The sequence below is a fragment of the Oxyura jamaicensis genome, chromosome 3, assembly GCF_011077185.1.
Source record: "Oxyura jamaicensis isolate SHBP4307 breed ruddy duck chromosome 3, BPBGC_Ojam_1.0, whole genome shotgun sequence".
NCBI lineage: Eukaryota > Metazoa > Chordata > Aves > Anseriformes > Anatidae > Oxyura > Oxyura jamaicensis.
In genome coordinates this window covers 25,476,255-25,489,962 of record NC_048895.1, presented here as the reverse complement: position 1 = coordinate 25,489,962, position 13,708 = coordinate 25,476,255, and the positions used below count along the sequence as shown (strand labels likewise).

Genomic DNA, 13,708 nt, shown 5'->3' with positions numbered 1-13,708 from the left:
GAAACATGATGAGACCAGGGGAGATGCATGAAGTGATCTCTTTTCTCACCTCAGCTCCTGGGCAGCCTGATCCAGTGTTTGGTCAATGGGGAAGGGAGGAAGCAAAAGGGGAAAGGAAGAGATTAGAAGATACACATCCAACAGAGATGAGTTGTTTGGACTCCAGGAGACAGAACTGATTGTGCTCCCTGGCCATGCAAAAATCTGCCACAGAGAAAAAAAAAAATAAAAATAAAAATAAAAATAAAAAAATAAAATAAAATAAAATAAAATAAAATAAAATAAAATAAAATAAAATAAAATAAATTGTTCATACTGCCGCTTGGACAGGAGAACCAGGGTGAGGATGATGTGAGGGAGATCTGGGGCTGGACAGTGAGAAGATGTTGTCTTAGGAAGCTGTAGTCCACAGTGCATGGGGATGCCACAGAAAGTTATGAAAGACCTTTGTGAAAGACTAATTAATTGGTTACATCTATTTTGGGCAGCAATAACCCTGTCTTGGTACAAGGGGATGGAGCTGGCAATGAGGAGAGACCCTCCATTACTCCAGCAAGACACCTATTTGACACTGGCTTTCCCAGCTAACTGGGACAGAAGAGCTCAGGCATCCCACCTTGTGCTTAAGGCTGTGAAGCAGACCGTGCCCTCAGACTGTCAATTGCTCTGTTCCATAACCTTTTCCTCCTGTGTCTTCCTGACCTCTGCCAGCTCCTTGTTTTCACCTTCTTCTTCTTGGCATCCCCAGTTCCTGTCTGTGATCTTTGCTGTCTTTCTACCTTATGTATAATCTTCTGATGTTTTCACACCACACCTTCCTACTGTCATCCCTGCAGCTTCCATGGGCCAGCCCCAGGTTCTTTCTCTCCTCATTTCCTACCTCCTATCCTTCTACATGGCAATCAGCACGCTCCTCCTCCACGTAGTCTGATACCCCATCTAGCCATGACTTGGAAAGAGGCTCACCACAAGTTCTCACATGTCCAAAGCTCCGTGGAGCAACTACAGATAAAGCCTTGCTCAGCAAGGGATGCCTGGGACAGCACAGGCTCTCCTGCTTCCTGGAGCTGTGCACACCACTGCTTTTTGGAGCTAAAGACCTGATTAGCTCTGGGTAGTTTTTTTGTTTGTTAGTTTTTGTGGTTTTCCTTTTATAGGGTTGCAACAATCACATATTGATACCTTTCCAGAGAAGTATCAAGGCCCTCCAAAATAGTCAGTGACAATATAGTAAATAATAATAATAATAATAATTAAAAAAAAAAAAAAAAAGGAAAAAATATACAGGGCAAAGCTTTGTCATTTTCCTAAACTTATTCTCAGAAACCAACGAATCACTTTAGCCAAAACTTAAAAATTTAATTAATTAATCATGCTGAAGCAAGAGACCTAGCATGGAAAAATTTAGGCTAAATACTCAGTGACTGGCAATGTTACGAGCAACTTCAAGAAAAAAATAATCTGAATAACACAAAGTGCTGGCTAACTTTACCCAGCGCTGCCCCTGATATGCAGATGGCATTCTCAGAAAGAAGCGCAATACCCCTCTTGTCAAATTTATCACTGTGGTACCAACTTAGTGCGAGTTTTGCCTGAGTAAAGGCTAAGAAAAATATTGAGTAAGGACTTGGGATGTTGCCTGCTAAAATCATGGTGCAAATAAAGTGCAATGGCACTGCGTGTTGTATCTTACACGGGCAGTACTTCCTTGTCATTCGGGAAGACCAGGTAGTTTACAGAGCACATGAGATCAGGAAGTCCATCAAGATGTTCCTGGCATGGATTAGTCACAAGACTATCTATCCAAGGGTCAGTCACATGTGTGGAAAATAAAGAAATAGCAGCTGACAAGTTGGTCTCTGAGCATAATCAATGTGCACTATAATACTCCATGAATCACACAGTGCACACATGCATTGAACCTCCTTCATGTCAAGAAGAGGATTTTTGTGTAAATCCAAACAGCTAAGTACAACTCTGAATTACAAAACATAGAGGAGGGACCTCTCTGCAGAACTGCCAGCATCGTTTCCTTTACAGGCAGATGGCAAAATTGCCATAAAAAGACTCTTGAGGAGGAATTTGCCAGTAACACTTGGAGGGGTGTAAAGAGCCTGTCCCTCTGAACTGGGGAAGGAAATGTCAAACCAGCAGATCCAGATTGTTATATCCCTGTATAGATTTATCCTCAGAGAGGGGATTAAAGTATTTGCATTAAAAAAAAATCAGCAGTTTGGGGATACATCATTGCAGAATCACGTCTAGCATCTCGACTGTTCAGTCAGCGTGACGGGGGAAGCTGGCGTCACGCCCGCCAGCCCATCAGCAGGGAGATGCAACAGGCTCCTGGGTGGACACATACAGATCATCCATGCTAGGCATGATGAAAGAGGAACAGGCATTTGACATCAGTGACTGCCATTAGATTCGCTGCCTCTCCCAAGATGCTGCTGACTAAGAAAACCCCATGTCGACCGGTTTCTACCAGACAGAACATTTGCTTCCTGCTCACACAGAATTGTCTTTTATTCATTTCCTCACTCATTTTCACATTCGAAAGACAAGCCAGCTAAATTACACTCGCACTTGTGCAGCGAAACCCAGAGCATAGGGCTATTCCCACTAGAAAGACTCAGAGATGTGTGCCATGGGAAAGAACGGGCCATGAGGGGAGGATGAGGAGGAGGGCTTTTCATGAGACATCACAGAAGACAAGACCAACAGTGATGACTGAAGCCAGAACCTGGCTGCATGGGCCTATACTATATAGCCCAGAAGTTCAGCCAGGTATTGCTGAACCATAGCAAGTTTCCCATCCCCTTTGCTAGTCCCACAGCAGCCCTCACCTAGGTGACACAGGGAGGGAGGTTCAGGACTCAACATCCAGCAGACAGCAGGTTCCAGGAACCTTCTCACCAGGCTGCATGGGATTTTTTCCTTTCCTCAAGACTCCTTCTGTTGCAGACTCCCAGCAGAAGAACAGAAATAGGCAGTGTGAGTGTCGCCTTCCCCAGATAGATTTCACACTTGTAAGGCAGAAAGAAGGAAACCAATGTCACTTTGATCGAGTGCTGTGGAGTAGGGTTAAATGATGATATGCCACTCGCTCCTGCACATGACACCTTGTCAGTTCAGCATACTCACTCCTGATCTCTGAGTGCTAGCCCTTATAAATAAAGGAAAACATTTTCAGGAGTGTGCAGGTGACACAGGAGCCCAAGCCCCATCACAACTCAGTGAGATGTTCCATCAGACTGTAGGCACATAACAGAGGTACTTAACAGGTCAATCACCCAGGTGTCAAGTGGGACAGATGCCACCACGAGGAACCCAGAGCTGAATGAAACACCTCCTGGAGGTGCAGGTCTCCCCTCACAAAGAGCTGAGGCTCACTGCAGCATGTATTCAGGCCTTTCAGGCTGCACGGGAAATGCAGCCCACAACAGCAATGACCAGCTCCCAGCTCCCAGTCCACAGCCCAGCCACATCCTGCCTCTAGGCCAGCTCACAGCCAAAATGCACCCATGAAACCATTTCATCAGGGTACATTAGCATCTGCCCCCCTAAGTCCTGGTGAGCAGCACTTCCCTCCAGAAATACACCCATGGCTTGGATGGGCTGCTCAAGGACTGCAGCTCCTCACTGGGACTAGGAGCCCCAAATCTAACCCTGGGGACACAGAGCAAAAAAGTGTATTTTTTCTAGAAAGGCCCCCCAGCAACAATATTGTTCCCACTCTGCTTGCAGGACATGACACCCCAATGGACAGCACTGGGTGGCTGTGTAGCACTGAGACACCAGAGACACCGCGAGCTGCACAGAGAGCCCAGGACAGCATCTGTCCTGGGAGGAGATGTTTACACTGACTGTTTCACAGCCAGCTCACTGCTTTTCTTCCCACGTATGGGTGCTCGTGAAGATGCTGCCTCCACCCCATGTTGATCAGAGCACACGAGATCTGGTGTCAATGCTGTCTGCAGACTGAGGGGGTTTCAGTTCCCATCTCCCAGGAAAGGTGGAGCAATAGAGCGTGTGGAGGTAGAGGTGTCCTCCTATGATCACAGGGGCTCAGGGAGCTTAGGAATTAGAGGTCTGAAGACCTTCTATAACAAAAAGCATGCTCTGCAACCTAGAGCGACAAGGTCACATACTGGCACATCTCTTATTCCTCCAGCACAGCTGGCTCACACCAAAGGCCTGCAATAGGCACTTTGGGTTATCCTTACACCAGCTCCTCTCCCAGAGCCCAATCCTGCCACATTCCTGCCTAGGCTGTTGAATGCAGCTGATGCAGCAGGTATGTATGTCAGTATCGCCACAGAATTCTCATGCTTGGCATGACTTCTCCACCAGCATCATCTGGAACAGTGCACCAGTGCCTTGCCCTGTGAAACAGAGACCTTGGTCTCATAAATTCTGTGGGCATCATCCGCTGCCACATCAAACATCGTTCCTGCTGGTACTTGTGTGATCTGCGTGATCTGCCAGAGAACAGGGGACATGTGAGGCCATCCTTAAGTGTGAGCACAGTTTCCCTAGAATGACAGCTGAAATATTCACCATGACATATTAAAATAAACCAACCCTCCCTCCTTCAGAGCCAGCTTGTGAACATGTAGGGTGTGTGTAGTCGGATGAATGTCACTGCCAGATAACGACATCTCACACAATAATGCAGTGTGAAGAGCCCAAGTGAATGCCAGTTAGTGATCACTGTCACGTCAGTATATTGCAAAATAGCGACTGCTCTGCTCGCTGTTGCCACACTGTGATTTTGCAGAACCTCAGAACTCACCCCTGAGTAGCTTCTGAGACTGTCCACGGGGAATGTTTCTCTGCTTTCCTTTTGTCCTTGACCATATCTTTATACCAGGTGATTATAAGTGTAATCATGTGCAGGGAAGAAAAAAAAAAACAAAAAACAAAAAACAAACACCTGAAGCCACGCAATAAAACAAGCATGGATTAGAAACTGTTGTCTGGAGCACATAAAGAGAAAATCTTTGGCAGAAGCAAGAACTTGTTAGAAATAATGGCACATAAATAGGCGATGATCATTCAAGAAGCGGGTCTATGATTCTCTAACCAAAATCTCTGCTCCCATTATCTCATTTCTCAATTTAACTTCAGATTTTGCCAGTTCTCTAGCTTAATCAGAGTTCTCCCCTCTATGATGATCAAGAGGGATCGACAAGGCATAAGGTGGTCTGGAAAAGAGGCACCCAGGCACAGACTGAGGTGACCATGACTATATCTCTGCTTCACTGCAGGAATGGCTACATGAAAATCCCTTCCCACTGCTTCTGCCTCTTTGCATTTAGACTGTCAGCTTTGCAAAGAAAGGCCGTGAACTTTCCTGCAAGCTTGCACAAAGGTCCACCCCTGATTTTTCCTGCAACCAACATTTAAATAGTTGTAGCTAAACAGAGCAAAGGGCCTTACTGGGGGTTTCTCTTTTCTGGGGTAAGGTACATGCAGTGGGAATCTTTTGTGGGCCTTAGTTCTTCCAGCATTTTACCCTCTGTATTCCAGGGTTTTTTGTAATTAAAATCCTAGTGTGATTAAAATCCTAGCAGACTCAGATGAACAAAGAAGTGACCACGAAGAGTTAAGTCTGTTGACGTGAACAGATTTATTTCTGGACTAGAATCCTATTTCCCATCCTGCTTTGCATCCTCAGTTTTACTGGGCAAAATAAGTCTAAATAGTTGTTCAGTGCCAGACACAGCCACCATGGCTGAGGAACGGAGAAGATTTAGCCACTCCAAACCATGGAAGCAGCCATAGGAAAAGAGCTAGTTTCACAACATATGGGAGGCTGTCAGATGCCTCTTCTGACTGGGAAAGACACAGACTTTCCAGAGTAGATTTAAATCCAAGAGAAATATTTATTTTAAAAGATAACAAAGGATTCACTGTTGACAATAAGATGGTAACAAGCAAGGCCATGCAAGACACGCTTGTCACCCATAACCTACACACATTCAGGGAGTGTCTCACCCCAATCCAACATCTGTCCAGGTAGTGGAGCAATGACTTCAGCAGGGATCAGCACGTGGTAAACATCTCCTACATGAGCTGGGGCAGTACAGCCAGACCTAGGGGTGGCAAAGAGAGTGTAGGCTTAGGTTGTAGCTATACTGCAGCAGGAGGTCTGAGAGCAGCAGCCCGCAGCCAGCTTTAGGCCAGCCAGTTTGGGCACGAAGAAGAGTGTCTGCATGCTGGCAAGGGCACCAGCAGAGATTGCCTTCCCCTGGAGGAACCTGGCCTCCATCAGACACTTGCTGTCTGTAGGTTATGTCTTTGTTGCTGCTGTCACTTAAGCCCCTGAGAAAACAAGAACATCCAGACACAGTCTGCTACACCCACTTGTGTTGGAGCTTTCCAGGTGTCCTGAGCATCTGAAACCAAGTGGGAACCCCTTCTGGTATCCCATAAAAGCCTTTATAAAGAGAGTCCTTTGGAAAAGGATCATAGTAGTAGTAGATGATGGCTCTGCTTTTTTATCTTGCACAGCTGAAGACACACATCCAAGGGTAGCATATTGTCTCTCAGAAAGCTGAGCTATTTCTGAGATGCTATACATTCATATGGCTTCCAGAAACCCTCAGGACATCTCTATAAGTCTCCCTATGTTCCTCACATTATATAGAGCTGAGGTCTCTGAGCCACTAATTTACTGTTCAAAAAGTATTTTTACAGGAAAAAAAAAAGGGGGGGGGGGGCGCCCCCCCCCGGAGAGGAACATCATTAACAAACATTGCATATATTACTCTTTGCAGAATGTGCAAAGGGACAGTGCCAGAATCTGGTTCTTGAAAGTTGATTTTCTGGGAGGTTTCCCTCACTGAAGAGAAAAAGTATGGTCCCACCTTGAGTTTTGACTCATCTGTCTTCTCTTACCATCCTTCCTACAAGTCTCGTGAACTGCTGTTCCCAATACTAGTCCCAAAATGTTATTTATTTGTGAGATGTAGAATGCAGGTTACTTTGCAAATGTTTTTTCCTGGTCTTATTGTTACCCCATTTTTATATTGTAAAACCAATAGTTCTCTTCTGGTCATAAAGTCTGTCAAGAATCCAGGATAACAGCAGCAATCCACACACCTCACCGAGCACAACTAGATTTATCAGGACAGCAACAATATATCTTTAGGATATCAGAATGCCTCACCTCTGGCTTTATTATAATCCCCCTCTGCCTGAGGCTGGGGTTCTAGATACAGTGGATGAAGAGATCAGAGCAATGGTATGCTCTCACTTTTCTAGTCATTAGTGCTAAGAGAAATGCACGCAAACCTTAGAAGCGACCACTAAATAGCTGCCTGGATCGAGCTGTGGGAGTACTTTAATCATTGTATGGTCTGGGCATGTGTGTGTTTCTGAGACAGAAGGTGAAGGTAACCCAGCCCAACCAAGTCATTGGAAGGTCTCCCACATCAGTACATCAAGTGTTGAGGGAACAAAGACAGGAAAGAAAGAGAGATGTGTCATGGCCTGGGCAGGGGCTGGAGAAACATCTTCTGGGGAAATCAGCAAACGGGTACTGGGAAGGTAGGTGTTTAGTTCCCATTGCAGAGGCCCTTCATGACACTGAGACACACATTTCCCCTGTGACACATCGGAAACAATTTCAGCTGCCCACGCCACAATTCCCCCTCTGGAAAAGGGAGCATCTGATGCTCTCTGTTCCTCTCATTTCCCACATGGATCGGTCCCACCAGCATTCAGGCGCTTGCCCAGGTGCTTTCAGCATGGGGACCAGCTGTTGATGTCTCAAGAGGGGGACATCACAAAACACTGCGGCATCTGCTGTCTAATGAGGAAACAGGCTGTGTTGTAGAAGCCTCAACTCAATGAACACAGCCTGTGCCAAGTTCCCTTTTCCTGGGACCAGCCTGAGGAAAGCAGCGGGTACAGCGGGGAAGGGATGGGTGGGCTGGCGCTTCTGATGGCAGTGTGCAGGGGTCCTGTCACAGCTCTTACCCCAGCAGCCAGGTGTTATCCGATGCAGGTGGGACTCTCATCCCTCTTTTCACTTCTGATGATGCAGGCAAGCAGCCTGCCAACCTGAGACTTCTTTCCCCTGGGGAATGCTCGGTGGTGCCTCAGTGCCTGCCAGATCAAAAAAGTCTCCAGAAAGATTCGTTCCAGACACCTTTCAAACATCTTGCAGTGAAACCCCTCTTTCTCAGAGGCTCATCGAAGAATGCCGCTTTCATCAACAGCGATGAGCGGCAGGGTCCCCAGTCCGCCCTACTTCTCTCCTGCAGGTTTGGCTAGACCCCCACTCAGCTGCCAAACTGCTTATTGCAAATCGTGATGATGGCTCTCCTGCATTCAGCTGGACATGCCCAGCTCAGCACCCAGGCGGTCCTTCCCTCATTTACAGCAAAGAGAAACATTTGGAAAACCACAGGGGCACGAGCACTGCTGCTGGGTGCAGCAAAGCATGGGGACACAAGGGGAGACCCCACGGAGAGCATGGTAAGCCCAGAGCTGCTGTGAGAGAGATCACTGGAGCAGCTCCTCCACTAGAGCACATCCAGGTGGCCTCATTGACTTTGCCCTGCCCTGGCTGGGTTACGCCTCCTGTGCCATGTTTCCTGAAATAGGGATCCACATGTCTGGCTCGATGAGAGCAGGCTGTCCTAGCAGTGTTTAGAAGCTATGTAAGTGGAAAGCATTTTTACACGAGCTAATTTGACATGTAGCATTTCAGGAACTTACAATTTATTCCATTCACATTTCTAGCCAGAGATGGTGTCTTTATTTTTATGGTTTGGGGAGGGGGGGAAGAAAGTAAAAAAGCACAACAGGAAAAAAAAAAAAAAAAAAAGGTGAAAAAGAACACTGAACAAATAATAACATGTGTGGGTGTGTAATACTCGAACCACAAGGCTAGAGCAACATTTGGTCCCATTGACCTTTTTGCTCAAATTAAGGTAATTACTCAGCTACTGACAATAATCTGCTGTGCTACGTCTGCGGATTAGCCTATACAGAGGGGTATGATAAATACTTTATAGTTTGACACATGCAGATGACTCCAGACTTGATCCAAAGTCTAAGTACAAACTGTCGTTAAGTGCAGAATGATTAAACCTTAATTAACTGCAAAGATAAAGAAAGATAGATAGATGGATAGATAGACAGGCGGACTACATATGTTAAAATAGATCTAGTCAGGAAATTTCTGCTCTAATTTATTTCTGAGGGAAACAGACTTTCTGCCAACATCAGCAGTTTTTGTTTCCCAAGAGATTTGTTTTTAATTCTTCCAGTAGGAAAATCAGACCCATGTATTTTAGATCAGATAATTCAGTGTGAATGACAACGTTATGTCGTTGGCCTGGCTCAAAATATTCTCTTTCAAGTACATTTGCATACTGTGATGCACCGTCTCCTAGGCATTTGCATTTCTTTCCCATAATACAAAAGTCTTCTGGTTCATATAAGGAAATGGGGCTACCACACAACCTGGGCCACATGCTTCCATACAAAAATCCTTTGTAATGCTGAACTGACTCTAAAAGAAGCACTCTGGAAAAGTGAACACACTAACTCAGAACATTGCAACCTGGAACAGTTAAATAGACCATTCCCCTCAGACTTGTCAATAAAAGCAATTTCCAGATGTAAATATTTTACAACTTTTATTCAAAAATCTCTGTATTTCAAATGTACATTCCACACTTGTCATAAAACAAATGCTGAAACATCTATTTCATGAAATAGAAATTCTGATCGTTATTCTGTTTTCCTGCTGCATAGCATGCATACACACACACCAAAAAAAAAAAAAAAAAAAAAAAAAAAAAAAGAGTAATGTTTTCCTAGCTCAAGTTATGGGGCTGATATGCTGTTATTTAAAAATAAAAATTATCTCTAACCTGGAGACCTCATGTTGCAATTTAAGCCAGCAGGCAGCTAAGCACCACACAGCTGTTTGCTCACTCCCTCCCACACCTAGTGGGATGGGGAAGAGGGAAAAAAAAAAGCAAAAACTCATGGGCTGAGATAAAGATATTTTGACAGAACAGAAAATGATGATGATAAAAGAAAATATTAAGCAAGTGATGTATATCTCATAATTTGCATATTTACACAGCGTTGACTACCCTTAAATGAGCCTTGGAAACTTTCGCTGCTCGAGCTTGGATATTGCATCTGTGCACTACTTTCGCTTAGAAAGGCGAAGCACCCACTGCACTCTGCTAACGCTGATTTTCTGTTTACTGTGATTGAAACACCTGGGATGAGACACACAAACCTTTAGGTCGTAAAGCTTGTTACATGACACTTTGATATAAAATTCTGGCATTTAATATCATTTAGAGCAAGCCCTGGGAGAGTGCTTGCAAAGCAGCAAGGTTCGCCCCTGAGGGCGAGCTGCCTGCAAACCCTTCTGGTGCTGAGCCATCTGGTCCCAAGGCTCCGTTCACGTTTGCAGTTTCCCCCTGTAATTTGCACACCCACAATTTGACATCTCTTAACAAAAACATAGGTAGTATTTTGGTAAAGATTTGAGAGTTCATATTTTTACTGATATTTTTCATCTTAAGGGTTAAGAGCACTTACCTTTCCATCAGAGGTGCTTGGAAATATTTGCTGATTCTGTCACCATTTAGAGTGAAAGATGGAGGTTTTTACTAACCTACTAACTTTGAGGCAAGTGTGGAATAGGCTTGGAATAGACTTGTTGTCTAAGAAGGAACAGATAACCCCAGGTAGAAGCAGGAGCTGAAATAAGACTTATGAACCTGAGGGTGGGAAAATGCAGAAAGCACCAACACTCCAAGCAGACAGGTGAAAGATAGGAGGAAGTTAATATTTGTGTCTTATTCATGGTGTTTCCAGATCAGTCTTATCAGCTAGATCCTCAGCTGAGGGACATTTTGGGCCAAACCTTCAGCAGGTGTTAAGCAGTGCAGCTGCAGTGATAAGCCCTGGCTTAGCAACAGAAGAATCACAGGAACCAGAAAATGACTCCTTCCCTGTGACTGGCTTAATCAGAGTTTAGCTATCCCTGAGTGACATTTGCCCTAATCTCTTTCTAGATTTCCACTGCCCTTCTGGTCAATCTAAAACAAGCTAGGAGACCGAATCCATGGTCTAAGCTGGTAAATCCATGCAGTAGCAGTGATTTACACCCATTGCTTGTTTGCTCCTTGAAAACACATTCCAGAAATACCCGTGGGGTTCTCATTTTTTTGCTGCTTCTGGAGGTCTCACCTAAATCCAGAAGGCAACAAATCTCTGACACCACAAAACTCCCTCCAGTTTTCTCTCCCATCACCACCAGACCGAGCACAGCAAGCAGAAGAATCCAGCAAAACAAAGCCAAACAGCTTCCTGCTGTTATTTTAAGCCAGGAGAGGGGATGGGGGGAGGCGGGGGGAGAACAAACTGCTCTGCGTAAGCTGGGAAATCATTTAGTTTTGGCCGATGGCCTCTTGTGGCTGTGGTTTCCACAACATCTCTGTATTCTATCTGTGTCAAGATGGAACCAACCTCCTGAAATAGAATTAACAAGCTAGACGGGAGCTATTTTAATACCAGAAGCTTGTTCCCTTTAGACTTTGTTGAGTGAGGGGAGAGGGTAGAAGAGGAGAAACAACAAGCCAGGATGATGTTATTTTAACACGTGCAACAGAGCTGTCAAAGCGTAGCAGTTTGGCTGCCTTAGCACACACCCCCATCTGCCCCATCGCTACTACGTGCAAGGATGCACAGCCTGAGCTAGCACCCGCGTCGACCAGAATTAGCCTCATTTGTGTATGCACACACACACGTCTTGCTGGAAAAGCGTCACGGTTTCCTTCATGTCACACCAAGGAGGAAGGGTGAGTTAATGTCTCCAGATGCGTGCGTGCAAGGCGTGATGGGTGACCCGACAAAAAGTGAGATGGACCCTTGTGACCCAAGCCACATACGCATCACTCCCCCCAATCATGCCACTAAAATAACTGGACCATCACAGTTCTGCTCAGAAGAGGACTGCTTCTTCCCAGACACAGATGTTGCCGGTCTGGGAAGGGTGACAGAACCAGGTGCTTTAATGCCCTGGAACAAGAGCTTTGATACCATCTGGTGCTGTGTGATAATAGGGTAGACTTTCATAGACTTCATCCACTGAAGCAATACAAACCAGTCCTTTCTCCAAGCCTGCCTGGATCCCAGTTTCATAACAGCTCAAACCACAACTTCCCCTCAGTTCTTCACTGGTTTTGCAGGATTAAATAGTCTGTCTCAAAAATGTTCTCCCAAACAGACTGTCAGTGTCATCCCAGACCCTTTCAAATCTCAGTGCACAAAGAAGCTTTAACATCTGCTCCTGGAGTGTTTTCCTGTGTTTCTGTGCTGTAGGATTCATCTTGGTGTCTTGCTAATGGTATACTGTGATGAGGGATCAGCCCCTCCATGGCAATCCAGAACCAAGATATCCTGATTTATACTGGGCACCTGTGGCCTGATATGATGACACAAAACAGCTATATCCCTGACACACAACAACTTTCCTTTCTTTAATCAAAGAGACCAAGGTCACGTACACCTTATACCACCATTCGGTCAGAGAATAACTTGCTTCAAGGAGGATATTCCTCAGGAGCAGACCAAAACCCCTTTGGCAGCCTCTCGTACTGCTGAAGTCACCAGGCAAAAATCTTTAACTACCTCAATATCTGGATTCGTCTTTATCTTTGCACACCTTCTGTGCTGAAATAATGTCTGAATCCTATGTGATACCTCTGCATTATGCAGCAAATCAGATCAAAAACATATGTGTGTCACTGTGCTTCTTCTTCTTCTTTCAAGGTTAACTCTAATTTCTTTGCCCTTGCAACCAGACCTCCCCAACACAGCCAGTGAGGTCATCTCTATCAGATGGAAAGAGCTAAAACGTGACACAGGCGATCTCAGCTCCATTGGCTGCTTATCTCAGTACCTGCAGCCAAAACAGAAAGCTTACTCAGGCTGCCAAATAAAAATACCTCTTGTAGGCACATTCCTTGCAGAGTACGTGAGAGAGAGAGCTGAGGAGACAGCAAGGGAGGGCAGCAAGCTGTGAAATAGGATAAAAAAATACATAGGTAGATAGATGGATGGATAGATAGATAGAAAAAGACAAGGCAGTAGGTGAGGAAAATAAAAACACAGGTGAAGGCCTATGAAGATAGAGACATAGAGACCAGGAGACAAGGGACACGGGGGACATACTTGTTCCACTAGCAGTAGATGTCATGGCAGACAACACAACTGTATGATACAGTGCTTTCTTAGTTATGCACAGTGAAATCCTAGCCCTGTTGAAGACTATGGCCAAAATCCCATTGACTTCAGTAATGTCAAGACAAATGGAGCTGCCCTGTGTCTCCCAGCACCAGCTCTGGCTCTTCAACCTGTCAAAATCACTCCTGCAATCTGATGCTGCTTCTCTAGTTTCACCCATCACACTGCCAGAACCAGACCCAAAGGGGCAAGCAGGGAATAACTGCATAAATGGCCAATTTGTGTTTTCACTGTTTTCCATGTATGGTGACAAAGCGGGCAGCTAAGAGCAGAATTTAGCACCTGCAGCCCATCACCCTTCAGAAAGGCCTTCAGACCCAGCAGGATTTCCTTCTCAATGTCACTGCATCTTGTTTCTGCCTGGGGAAAAGGAATGACTCCTAATTACTACAAAGGGTGGCTAACCAGCTCCAGC

The 13,708-nt window shown here is 45.3% G+C and overlaps 1 long non-coding RNA gene across 2 annotated transcripts; it reads right to left on the bottom strand.

Moving 5' to 3' along the window:
* Positions 1-8,635: 8,635 nt before the first annotated feature.
* Positions 8,636-11,170, bottom strand: LOC118165348. 2 transcript variants are annotated; one of them, XR_004750001.1, is made up of 2 exons: positions 10,582-11,170; positions 8,636-9,543 (listed from the first exon to the last, which is right to left on the bottom strand). It is a non-coding gene; the product is annotated as an uncharacterized LOC118165348 (long non-coding RNA). The 2 variants fall into 2 exon arrangements; XR_004750000.1 differs by lacking the exon at positions 10,582-11,170 and adding an exon at positions 9,894-9,949.
* Positions 11,171-13,708: the final 2,538 nt, after the last annotated feature.